Source organism: Mustela nigripes, chromosome X, assembly GCF_022355385.1.
Source record: "Mustela nigripes isolate SB6536 chromosome X, MUSNIG.SB6536, whole genome shotgun sequence".
Taxonomy (NCBI): Eukaryota; Metazoa; Chordata; class Mammalia; order Carnivora; family Mustelidae; genus Mustela; species Mustela nigripes.
The window spans coordinates 98,518,970-98,530,515 of record NC_081575.1 but is presented as its reverse complement, the minus strand read 5'-3'; the positions used below and the strand labels follow the sequence as shown (position 1 = coordinate 98,530,515).

At 40.2% G+C, this 11,546-nt stretch overlaps 1 protein-coding gene across 1 annotated transcript in view; it reads right to left on the bottom strand.

Moving 5' to 3' along the window:
- Positions 1 to 8,789, bottom strand: part of TASL (TLR adaptor interacting with endolysosomal SLC15A4) — a 21,023-nt gene extending 12,234 nt beyond the window's left edge. Inside the window, exon 1 of the mRNA XM_059384744.1 lies at positions 8,583 to 8,789. The gene's annotated coding sequence lies outside the window, so the exon portion shown is untranslated. The remainder of the gene's footprint in view (positions 1 to 8,582) is intronic.
- Between the last annotated feature and the right edge of the window lie 2,757 nt (positions 8,790 to 11,546).

Genomic DNA, 11,546 nt, shown 5'->3' with positions numbered 1-11,546 from the left:
ATTTGACAAAGAGAGAGATCACAAGTAGGCAGAGAGGCAGGCAGAGACAGAGGGGGAAGCAGGCTCCCTGCCGAGCAGAAAGCCCAACGCGGGGCTCGATCCCAGGACCCTGAGATCATGACCCGAGCCAAAGGCAGCAGCTTAATCCACTGAGCCACCCAGGCGCCCCTCAAGGAAATTTTTAAAAGCTATGTTTTAATAGTGTGGTCTCTTAGGTGGGTCTGATGTGATGAAAGTGCCATCTAATACATATTTCTCGGGTGATGGATATGTGAAATATCTGTGTTGTCCAACATGATAGCCAAGAGCCACATAGGACTAGTGAGGGCAGGAAACATAGCTAGTGTGACAGTTTCCTTTCATTTAAATTGCCACATTTGGCTGTCATATCACACTCCACAGATCTAGGGAATTATAATCTCTAGCTTATAAGTTAAAAAGTTGTGCAGCAAAAAAAAAAAAAAAAAGATATGGTCTACTACATTGCTGAGTTGGACATAGTTTGGATAGTCACAATAATATATAAAGTGGTGAAAATTGATCTAACCAAATTTGAGGTGTAGTCACAGGATGACAAAGTGAGGAGACAAGAATAGTACTTGATCACGTAGAGTCATGTAATAGCAATAAAAATTGTCTTGGGCATTTGCCTCCATGTCGAGACTGGGTGGCCAACTGGTGTAGAAAAAGGAACACGGACTTAGTACTTGGTGTATGTATTTGATAGAAGCCGGGGAGGGGAAAAAAGAAACGAAATCATTATTTGATTGATGACAAAGCAATAAATGAGGCCCCAAAGAGAAAAATACAAAAGTTGGCAGTAAACACTAAGTAATTATTTAATAAAAAGGAGATAAAAGTAATTTCTTTTGGAAAAGAGGGGCAAGGACTGCTGTTTTGCCTAACAAGCCTCTTAGGATAATTTGACCCAAATTATGTTCATGTACAACTTGGATTCATTTCTTAATGAAAGTAGAAACTTACTATTTTTAAAGTAACTAAGGGGTTGGGGGGGAAGAGGCTGGCCCTTCCTATACAGCTGAGTTTGTGGTTAAAGATAAAACACTTTTTTTTTTAATTTTTGAGAGAAAGAGTGTGCAGGCAGGGTGGGGAAGCAGATGTGTTGGGGTTGGGGGTGCTGTGTGAGGGGAGGGACAGAGGGAGAGAGAGAGTCTTAACAAGCTTCATGCCCAGCACAGAGCTGAACCTGGGGCTTGACCTCACAACCCTGATATCATGACCTGAAATGAAATCAAGAGTCAGAAGCTTGACCAACTGAGTCACTGAGGCGCCCCAAAGATAGAACATATTCTAAGGGTGAAGAAGAGACAGAAAAATCACTGTATAAGGTAAACTTTTATTTGGCTCTAAAAAACAAGAAGGATTTCTCAAGGCATGAGAAAGAGGAAGAATTCTTACAGAGAGAGAAGTCAACAGAAGTGAAGAGACTTGAGTTGTCATTCTCCTGTTGTCAGTAACAGACACCAGTCTGGGTGGGGTACAAGTGTCTATTTTGCACAGTCATGATCACCTAAGGGTTTTACTAAAATTTCCTTCTTTATTAGCCCTTGTTCCCATTCAGCCCTATCCCAAATCTCCCACTATGTGTCCTGTTTCCTTTTTATACCAAATAATCAGCCCTAATGGCTCTTCTTTCATTTTATGTGAATGATGTTTATGAGCACTATAGATCATCCCCACTTCCTCCAAAACAATGATGGAGGAAGGTCTAGGATTTGGTTTGGAATAATGGGTCTTTTGCACCATTATCAGCCGAGAGCTTTGTTGGTAACTTGATTCTGGTGGAACAAGAACCCTATTCTTTTGACGTGTGGGGCCCAGTGCAGGCCACTAAGACAGAAAGCGGTAAGTCCAATGATGGAACAGCAGAAAATAGGTCCTAATTTCTAGGGAGAGGTATGCTTATGGCTAAAGGAAAAGATTGCTTGGCGGGAAGAGCATTTGGGGAAGCAAGTCGAGTCATGTGAGGCTGAGGATGTGCAGTGTACCTTGCTGGCCATACAAAGCTCTAGAAGGTAACTAAGCCCATGCAGAGAGTGCTGGGTTCATCCCCAGATGAGGGGATTAGGACAAGAATCAGGGAGGGAGGTCTCAGAAGAGGAAGCGAAGAAATGAACTTGAGGGACCGAGACTCGTGCACATGGAAATGAAGGAGAAGAGCCAAAAATAACCAAGTCTGGGCCTGCTGGGGAAATGGCACCAGCACTGAAGAAAATGGGAGATCAAGAGAAAGCTGGAAAAGGAGCTAACAGGTTTAGTTGAGTTCCACCTGAGTCTCACACGAGATGACCTTTCTAAGTGCAAGTCTCTAATTGTACATTGGAGATGCAGGCAGGGAGCCCTTTAGAGAGGCCACTTACAGTCCACAGTGAAATCATCTTCCAGGTGTGTGCAGTGGGAATTTATAATGGAAGCTCAAGGAGCTTCTGAGTGTTGGTAGTCATTTTGGTGGGGAGCCTGCCTTGCACAGCCCAAGGAGGAATGAGTCACAGCCAGAGCAGTAGTATCGATAGCTTTGTAAAGACTACAAGAACTTCAAATAACTTGGACAACTCTTAAAATACTCTTAAAATCTACTTTCAAAGGTAAAGTTTCATTGTATATTCAGACTATGGCAAAAAAAAAAAAAAAATTCTTGAACTAGTCATCAGGAGACCAGACTTCTGGTTCTGACCCTGTCACGAGCTGTGGTTTTAGTCTTGTTAACAACAAGCCAATGAAATACCTCACATCAGTGCTAGCTACAACCCACATCCTATTTTCAGTGCTTTTTACGTACTAGATCCCTGGATCCCCACAAAGACTCTAAGATGGAGTTATTATTATTATGCTTATTACATAGAAGTCAAAATTACTATGTCCAAAGCCACCAGATATTCAAACACTGGCAGTCAGAAAACAGAGCCCACGCTCACATGTCACTTAACTCCTCAGAGACTCAACTTCTGATCTGTAAATGAAAAATGTAAGATTAAATCATCGGTCGAGTCCCCTCAAACTTTAATATTGTGTGAGTTATAAGCAGTGTTGAGTGGGTTACTCAGAATCAAAAGCAGTTTCTGAAAATTAGCTGCAGAGGGCAGCAGAAAGCATGCTAAAGCAGTTTTTGAAAGCCTACTCTAAAGCTATGGAGAGGAATATTGGTTGAAATGTATAAACAAAAATTATATATTAACCCACTTAATATTCATAAAACCTTTTAATATACCAGTAGAGTGAAAGCAATGCTGTATAGTCTGACATCCTAAAATTTAAAAATAGAGAAATATTATTTGAGTTTAACTATTAGCATTTAAAAAAATTTCAGTGATTATTTGTGAAATTCTTGACATTAATCTCTTAACAGATATCATCAAAGGTATACTTCAAACAAATATTAAGACATGTATTAGAGTAAATTTCATCTGAGACCCAGAAATGTAACCCAATGGATTATTTTAATTGTTCCAAGATATCTTATCACTTGAATTTTTGTTTCTCATCCTAGAGAAGATATATAGGTATATTTAGAATTGCCCATAACTAAGTGTGAAGAAAAAGACATCCAAGAACATTTGCAGATGAGATGTTCCAGGTGAATTTAGTCTATGTTAATCATTACCAGACAGGGGAATACCAAAAGTAACCTTATATGCAAATTCACATCTTAGAAATATGTGCTAAAGTGCAGAAGCTTGTTAAACAATTGACTTGGATTTCAGAAGAAATGGCAATGTGAATTCTTCCTTCTTCAGTAGCATTGATATCATTTCTCAGAAAACTCTTGTTCTACTCTGTACATGGAAATACTTTCCATTTATAACCAAACAAAACAGGCATAGATTAAGACCTCTCTAACAGGGAACATTTGGAAAAACCTAAGTTAGGGATCAACGAACTTTTTTTAATAAGAGACCAAATACTTAATATTTTAAGTCTCTTCTACTGCTAGTGTGCCTCATCACAGGAAAAAAGCCATAGACCATATGTAAACAAATGGATGTGGCCCTGCTCCAATAAAGCTTTATTTAGAAAAACGGGCAAGGAGCCAATTTGATTCATGGGCCATGGTTTGCCTACCCTTGACCTACATCAAAAGGCAGATGCAGTAGCAGGATAGAGCATAATAATAATCATAGTTGTGTCGGTTTCTTTCCATGCATTATGCTTCATTTCTCAATAACACTACATGTTAGCTATTACCACAATTTGGATTTTCCAAGCCAGAAAGCCGAGGTTGAGATTGAACCTATGACCTTCCCAAGGACACAAAGCAACTAAGTGCTAGAGGCAAGCTTCAAGTCCAAATGGATGAACCCCAAAGCATGTGGTCTGTTGTTAAAATATATCCCACCCCTGCCATGTTGAGAGCAGTTAACATCAAGCAGTCATGACCAGCAATGAGTCCTTTAGAAGTGTGTCCACCCGGAGTCCGTTTACTAACAACAGCACTTGAGAATAAAGGAAGGAAAATACAGGGAAGTGCAGAAAGAAAAGCTCCAAAAAGACAGCCCGTGTTCTCCCCCACAGAGGAATGACCCAGAGGACTTCACCCATGTCCCAGTTGTGTATCGATGCCAGTATGTCTTTGAGGTATTCCAATAATTCATCCTCTCTGGTCTTTTAAACTTACCATGGGAACATTTTCCCTAACCTCTCCCACTGGCTATGGCCTGACATCATCTTGCACCCTTAATGTTACAACCACAGAGTGAGGTTAGGGATGTACTGTTTAACTACCCATAGCACCCCGTGACCTCCAAGATCCACTCCCCGTGAGGCCCTGTTGATACATGGTCTTTATCTGTCTTCCCAACCTCCTTTATGCCTGTTACCATAAGACTGGGGACCCAGCCTTGCCCGATTGCTGCCTATTCTCCACACCTCATGCCCATCGCAGGCCTTCGTGCATTTTTATTTGTCCCAAAATCCCTGCTTTGCTATCCAACCCCTGTTTGACCCTTCACAGTTCCTCTAGCCACAGTTCTGAGCTCCTGGACATCCGCTAAGCATCCTTATCCCAGAATGAGAGGTCTGGCTTATTCTGTCCCTATCACCAAGGTATTTTTCAGGATTGCAAGAACTTTGAGCAAAATCAGCGGCGACCTTAAAGAAGTCAGTGACATGAATCATAGGGTAAAGCTCCTTTGAATGAAGGAGTAATCAGCAATAGCGAAAGGAAAGCGAGAAGATTGGGACTGGTGGAAACTGGGAGTGATAGGTCTGAGGGCTGGGTTGAGCCAGGCGTACAAAGAACAATCCAGAGCTACATGAAAGAAGCAGCAGGGGCTGGCTCCTAGGAAATAAAGGCAAGCAAAGTCTGTTCAACGTTTTGGAGAAGATCCTGGGCCTGCCTAGGTGGGGTGCAGTTTGGTTCCCTCCTGTTGTCAGCTTGTCTGCTTAAAAAGATCTGCCTTTTTTTTTAAAGATTTTATTTATGTATTTGACAGACCGAGACACAGAGAGGGAACACAAGGAAGGGCTGCATGAGAGGTTGAAGCAGACTCCCCACTGAGCAGGGAGCCCAAAGTGGGGCTCGATCCCAGGACCCTGGGATGGTGACCTGAGCCCAAGGTGAACACTTAACAGAACCACCCAGGTGCGCCGAGATCTGCCTTTTAACAGTCACAAAATGATATGTCTACAGGCACATCTTAGGCTTCTCAAAGTGGACATTTAGGTTTTTCTTGCCTTTTTACTGTGTGGCATCCCTGCATATACCTCGATGAGCCTTTCCTTAGGCCAGATTTGAAGAAAGTGAATTACAACCTCACAACCCTTGAAAACTGCCTTTCCAGGAGCTTGGGTCAATTCCCTCACCAGCAACACAGGAAATTAACTGTTTTCCACTGACATTCTTCAACACATTCTTATTTTGTAATTTGCCAATCAGATGAGCAGATTTATCCTGGTTCAAGGATGAAGCACTGTCTTGTGAAGATTATGCGTAGGTGACCTATCAGAGATATATTCTTAATGCCCTCCCAATCCTCAAAATACTCCATCTCTTCATCTTTTTTTCCTCTAATCTAAACCCTACATCCCATAATTCCAGTCTTCACTTTTGTTTGTTTTTTTACTTGCCTAAGATCTTGATTTCTGGGTCTTGTGACTAAACTACCAGAAGGTTATTGCTTGAAAACCTTGAATTTTATTTTGTTCATAATGTGCATTACTTTTTTTTTCATCGTAAGAAGTAAATCTATGTTACATATTTTTCAGCAAGTGATATAAGAAATTTACCCAAAGCAAGATTTCTTTAGGAAGGATCTCTCCATCTAACCAAAGCTTCTGTGGTTTCCTTACTGTTGCCTTTGAAAGTACGTTTTCTAGAGCTAGAAATGAACATTCCCTTCACTGTCTACCCTGCCTTATATTCCTCTTACTTCCTCTTGGGTAGGATCTGTCAGCGAATGCTCTAAAGTATCATTCATCCGTATATCAATTCTTACTACAAAAGATATGGTTTGGGATTATCTCTTCTATCAAACATGAAGTGATTCTTGATTTCTGAAAGTGTAATTTGATGGCTAAGAAAATAAAAGGCAAAAGGCCTCTGTTTACCATATTAACATCAGCAAATAAACTTGCTGTTCAGTTCAGACAAAAGCTAACAGCGACTCCCAAGGGTGTTATCTGGATCTGTGAATTTCCTTATTACAAAAACTGTAAATTTTGATGCAGAAAGTGTGTAAATATATTTCGGTCATAGTTTGGATTTTCTTCATATTTGGTCTTGACCTCTCGCAAATGAAAAAATTAAAGCTTATGATCACTTTTTTGAATTTGACACAAAATGAGAGGAATAGAAAAATAAGAAAATCGATCATAATAGTATTGGTATAGACTGATGTTACATTTCTTTGGTGTTCTAATTGTTAATCATTCGTTGTTCATTTTATTGTTAATTATCCCCATTAACATTTATTTAATCGTGGTCCTATCAACAAAATGCAGTTGCAATATACTTGTTTGGGTTCTAAACTGAGAAATCAAATTGTGAAGAACATATAGATAATTGGAGAAATTTAAATATGGATCATATATTAGGTAATAGTAACATATTGATGTTAAATTTCCTTAACACTCTAATTATGTAGAATACTGCCCTTTTCCTTAGGAGATAAATGCTCAAGAATCTGGGGGTGACATGTGTCCTAAAGTCACCAAAGAAACTGTGTCTATATTTGTGTGTGTGTGTGTGTGAAGAGAGAACAAGATAGAAAGTCAGTATGACATCATGCTGTAACTGATTCATCTCCATGATGGAAATTTGGGTGTTCATTGTACTATTTTTTCCATTTTAATATAGGTTTGAAACCTGGCAAAACAAGAACTGGGAGGAAAATAACTCTGTTTAGTGAATGAAGAAATTTACATTCTGTCATATTTGTGAAGAGCTTAGAGAGACAGTATCTTCTATATCTGAGATAATCATTAGGTATGTGATTAGAAATGTTTCAGTACCTTGAAACTGCTATTGAAACCCCACTGTGCTGTGAGCTAATAGGATTAGTGCCCTAGCTTTGTATATCCCCTACATGAACACTCTAATGTGAACTGAAAATACTCTCCTGAGCCCTCGGGTGGCTCAGTTGGTTAAGCAACTGCCTTCTGTTCAGGTCATGATCCCGGAGTCCTGGGATCAAGTCCCACACTGGGCTCCCTGCTCAGCGGGGAGTCTGCTTCTCCCTCTGACCTTCTCCTCTCTCACTCTGTCTCTATCAAATAAATAAGTAAAATCTTTAAAAGAAGAAAAAGAAAATATTCTGCACTCCAACAGGAAGCGTCTCAAGCTCCGAAACACACTGTTACTACACTGACCTACAAAAGAAATGTTCCAAAAATATCAGTCTGGCCAAGTCAGGTCTATATTGAAGTACAGACGGATGTCTGCCAGAAAACGGATGTTTGAGCAGATCTCCAGAGAATTCAGACAAGAGCCGGCCTGGGCATGCAGTGTCTAATACCCACAGGTAGACTTGCCCCCAATCAGCCAGATGGCAATTCAAAAAGCAATGGCACCGGAGATCACATTCGCTTTGAGTCTGCCCCGCCCCGCCACTCGGGAAAACCCTTATCTCAAGCTCTCGGAATGAATAATTGAGAGTCAAGGCCAATTGGAACTTACTGTAATGGGACTCATCTCAAAACCCCCATCACTGTAACTCAATTCTAGAATTGTGCTGTCCCTGCAAAACCTGTGGTCAGGTTTTAGGCCTTTCTTTTCAAAACATAGAAGCTAAATCTGTGCCGCAATTACTGCACGGGGACAGCATCGATCTCACAACCAGTCCTGGATCCCACCCGTCCAAACGGTTAGGTCAAAAAAGTCTTTCAGAAATGCCCAAAAGGTGACACTGGGGAGCTCGGAGAAGCAAGTGTCCGACTTAATTGCTGTTTCTCATCTGGCTTCCTGGAATGCTTGCTTCAACTCCCGCTCACCACTGATTTGGTCAACTAGAAAGACATCTGAGATGTTACCATTGCATCTGGCTTCTCATGAGATTTGCCTAAAAGGGTGACAAGAGAGATGACCCAAGGGGTAGCACTGAGACGGCCCGTTGCCGCCTTTCTCTTACCTTCGCTGAACACTCTGCTCCTTTGGTCCTGAAGAAACAGTGATCGACCATATAGAGACGAATGAGCCAGCCAGGGCTTTCTTCAGAAATGTCAGCAAGCCTTACGCTGGTAAGACCGAGAAACTCAGCTGTTCATTGCCTGGCCATTCTTCTTATAACTGATCCCATGGAAAGAGTTGTGTTTGCTTGAGTCTGATTTGTGCTCAAGAACAGTGGGAAGTCCCAGGAAGGGGGGGAGGCAATAACTGACAAACCCACACTGAGCCACAGAATGGTGTTTCTTCCCCTTTTTTGAAAAATGAAACCTATCTATGAAACTGTCTCTTGTTAAAATAGTCCATTGCCACACTTTATATAAGAACTCTATCAACCTAAGTTTACTCCTCTAACAGTAAATTCTCTGGGATCCCTTCACCAAAAGAGAGCCAGCGTCAGATAGCATTTAGAAAACTCTGTCTCATCGATGATCTATAATTTTGGAGAAATAGTCTCAGATTTGTACTCACAAATTTTAAAAATGCAAATGAAAACCGTTTTCTCTCTCAAATTAACCAAGGTAAAAAAAAAAAAACCAAAAAACAAAAAAAAACATGTGATAACACCCTGAGTGGGCAAAGTTGTGGAGAAACAGGCACTCTTCTATGTTAGTAATGAGATTGTAGACATTTCCAGAGGGCCATTTCCCAATATCTGTTGACTTTTTTCCTCCAAAACTTTAAATAATCATATTTTCTGACCCAACAACTTTATATGTATAAATTCACATATGTCACATATTTATATCAGTGCACAAAAACATGTGAAAATGTATTTGTTGCAGCATTAAGTAAGGAAACAACTGGAAAATATGCATAAAGAGGACATGAGCTAAAAAAAATGTAGAGCTGTGTAGAGTACTACACAGTTATTAGAGGGATATGGCTTTACATGGAATCATAAGAAATGATCTCCAAGATACATTGTTCAGCAAAAACATATAATAGGCTCCAATTTGTATCTCTAAAAGGGTATGTAAGCAAACACATATATATGTTTGCTTACACATAGACTATTTCTCTAAGGAGATGGAAGAAACTAGGAAGAAGCAATTGTCTTTTTAAATTTTTTTATTTATGGGGCGCCTGGGTGCTCAGTGGATTAAGCCGCTGCCTTCGGCTCAGGTCATGATCTCAGTGTCCTGGGATCGAGCCCCGCATCAGGCTCTCTGCTCAGTGGGGAGCCTGCTTCCCCTTCTCTCTCTGCCTACCTCTCTGCCTACTTGTGATCTCTCTCTTCAAATAAATAAATAAAATCTTTAAAAAAAAATATTTATCCCCAGGGGTACAGGTCTGTGAATCACCAGGTTTATACACTTCACAGCACTCACCAAAGCACATACCCTATATGTTTATAAAAAATAAAAAATTTAAAAAAATTTTTTAAATTTAAATTCAATTTAATTAACATATAGTATATTATTAGTTTCAGAGGTAGAATGTAGTGATTCATCAGTCTTATATAACATGCAGTGCTCATTACTTCTAGTGCCCTCCTTAATGCCCATCACCCAATTACCCCATCCCCCACCCACTTCCCTTTCTAAACCATGAATATGTTCACTTAATGGGTTTGTTTCGTTTACCTTTTTTTTTTAAGAGTTTATTTATTTGACAGACAAGTAGGCAGAGAGGCAGGCAGAGAGTGAGAGGGAAGCAGGCTCCCCACTAAGCAGAGAGCTCAATTTGGGGCTCTATCCCAGGACCCTGAGATCATGACCTAAGCCGAAGGCAGAGGCTTAACCCACTGAGCCACCCAGGCACCCCTGTTTTGTTTACCTTTGATTTATGACTTGATTTAAAAAAGTTTTATCTTTAAAAGTGTGCTGGTATTTTATGTATGTTAATGTGTCTGGGTATTTTCTGCATTATTTCATGGGACATAACTTAGATCCAGTTGGAAAGGCAGGTTCCCACATGTGAGCCATAATATGAATTAGTGTTGAATCTAACCATTAAGAGCTTGGTTGTGAGAAAGAGGTTGTCATAACTTGAGGGCCAAATATTGTTTTATTTTTGTATTGTATTGAGTATAGTTTCAATCCTAACCAGGTAGACAGAGGATATTCTAGAATGGGTCATATCTATTTCCAGAAACACTTTCTGATGGGTTCCCAAAGAGCTCACCTGATACTACCACACAATGGCTATTTGGGGGGATTCCATCTGCTCTAGGTTACGTTAACTCAAGTTTATCATTTGTTTCAAATAGAATATACAGAATTTGTATCACACTCTTGATTTTTGTCTCAAGTTGTGCATTTTATGGAAATCATCCTGTGCAGAAAATATTTTCTGTCATCAAAGTTAGCTCCCTGTTGAGGCGTCTGGCTGGCTCAGTAGGTAGTGCGTGTAACTCCTGATCACTTGGGGTCATGGGTTTCAAGCCCTGCGTTAGGTGTAGAGCCTACTTACAAAAATTTTTTTTTTTCAAGTTGGCACCATGTCAGTTTGCTTTACCATTTCTCTTTTGAGAAGACTCGAGCTTATGAAATTGGCTTTAAACTACTTTCTCTTTACTGGCTATAATAAGGTAGAATTATATCCTATGTAACTAAAATCTTACAATATGATTTCCTGCCATTCTATTGGATGCTAGATAAAGAGTTACTGCCTTGATTTCTGTGCCTCTAACAGGATATTTTTTCCTGTTATTCAATTACCTCTCCTGGTGTCGAAAGTTCCTCCAAGCTATTTCCATTATGATTTCATCTGCACTTAGCTCACCCCTAGTTCTCAATAGGTCTCCTCTACCCTACACTCATCTCCCAGTGCTCTTACCATCACTCTCATTCCTCAGCTGTTGGTCATTGTGTCACATCATACTCGCCAATTGCCAGTTACCAGTAAAATCTATTATTGCTTTTCCCCTGACCACAGAAAGGTGGATATGTGTGTGTATGTCGGTTTATTTATGCACAAACACACA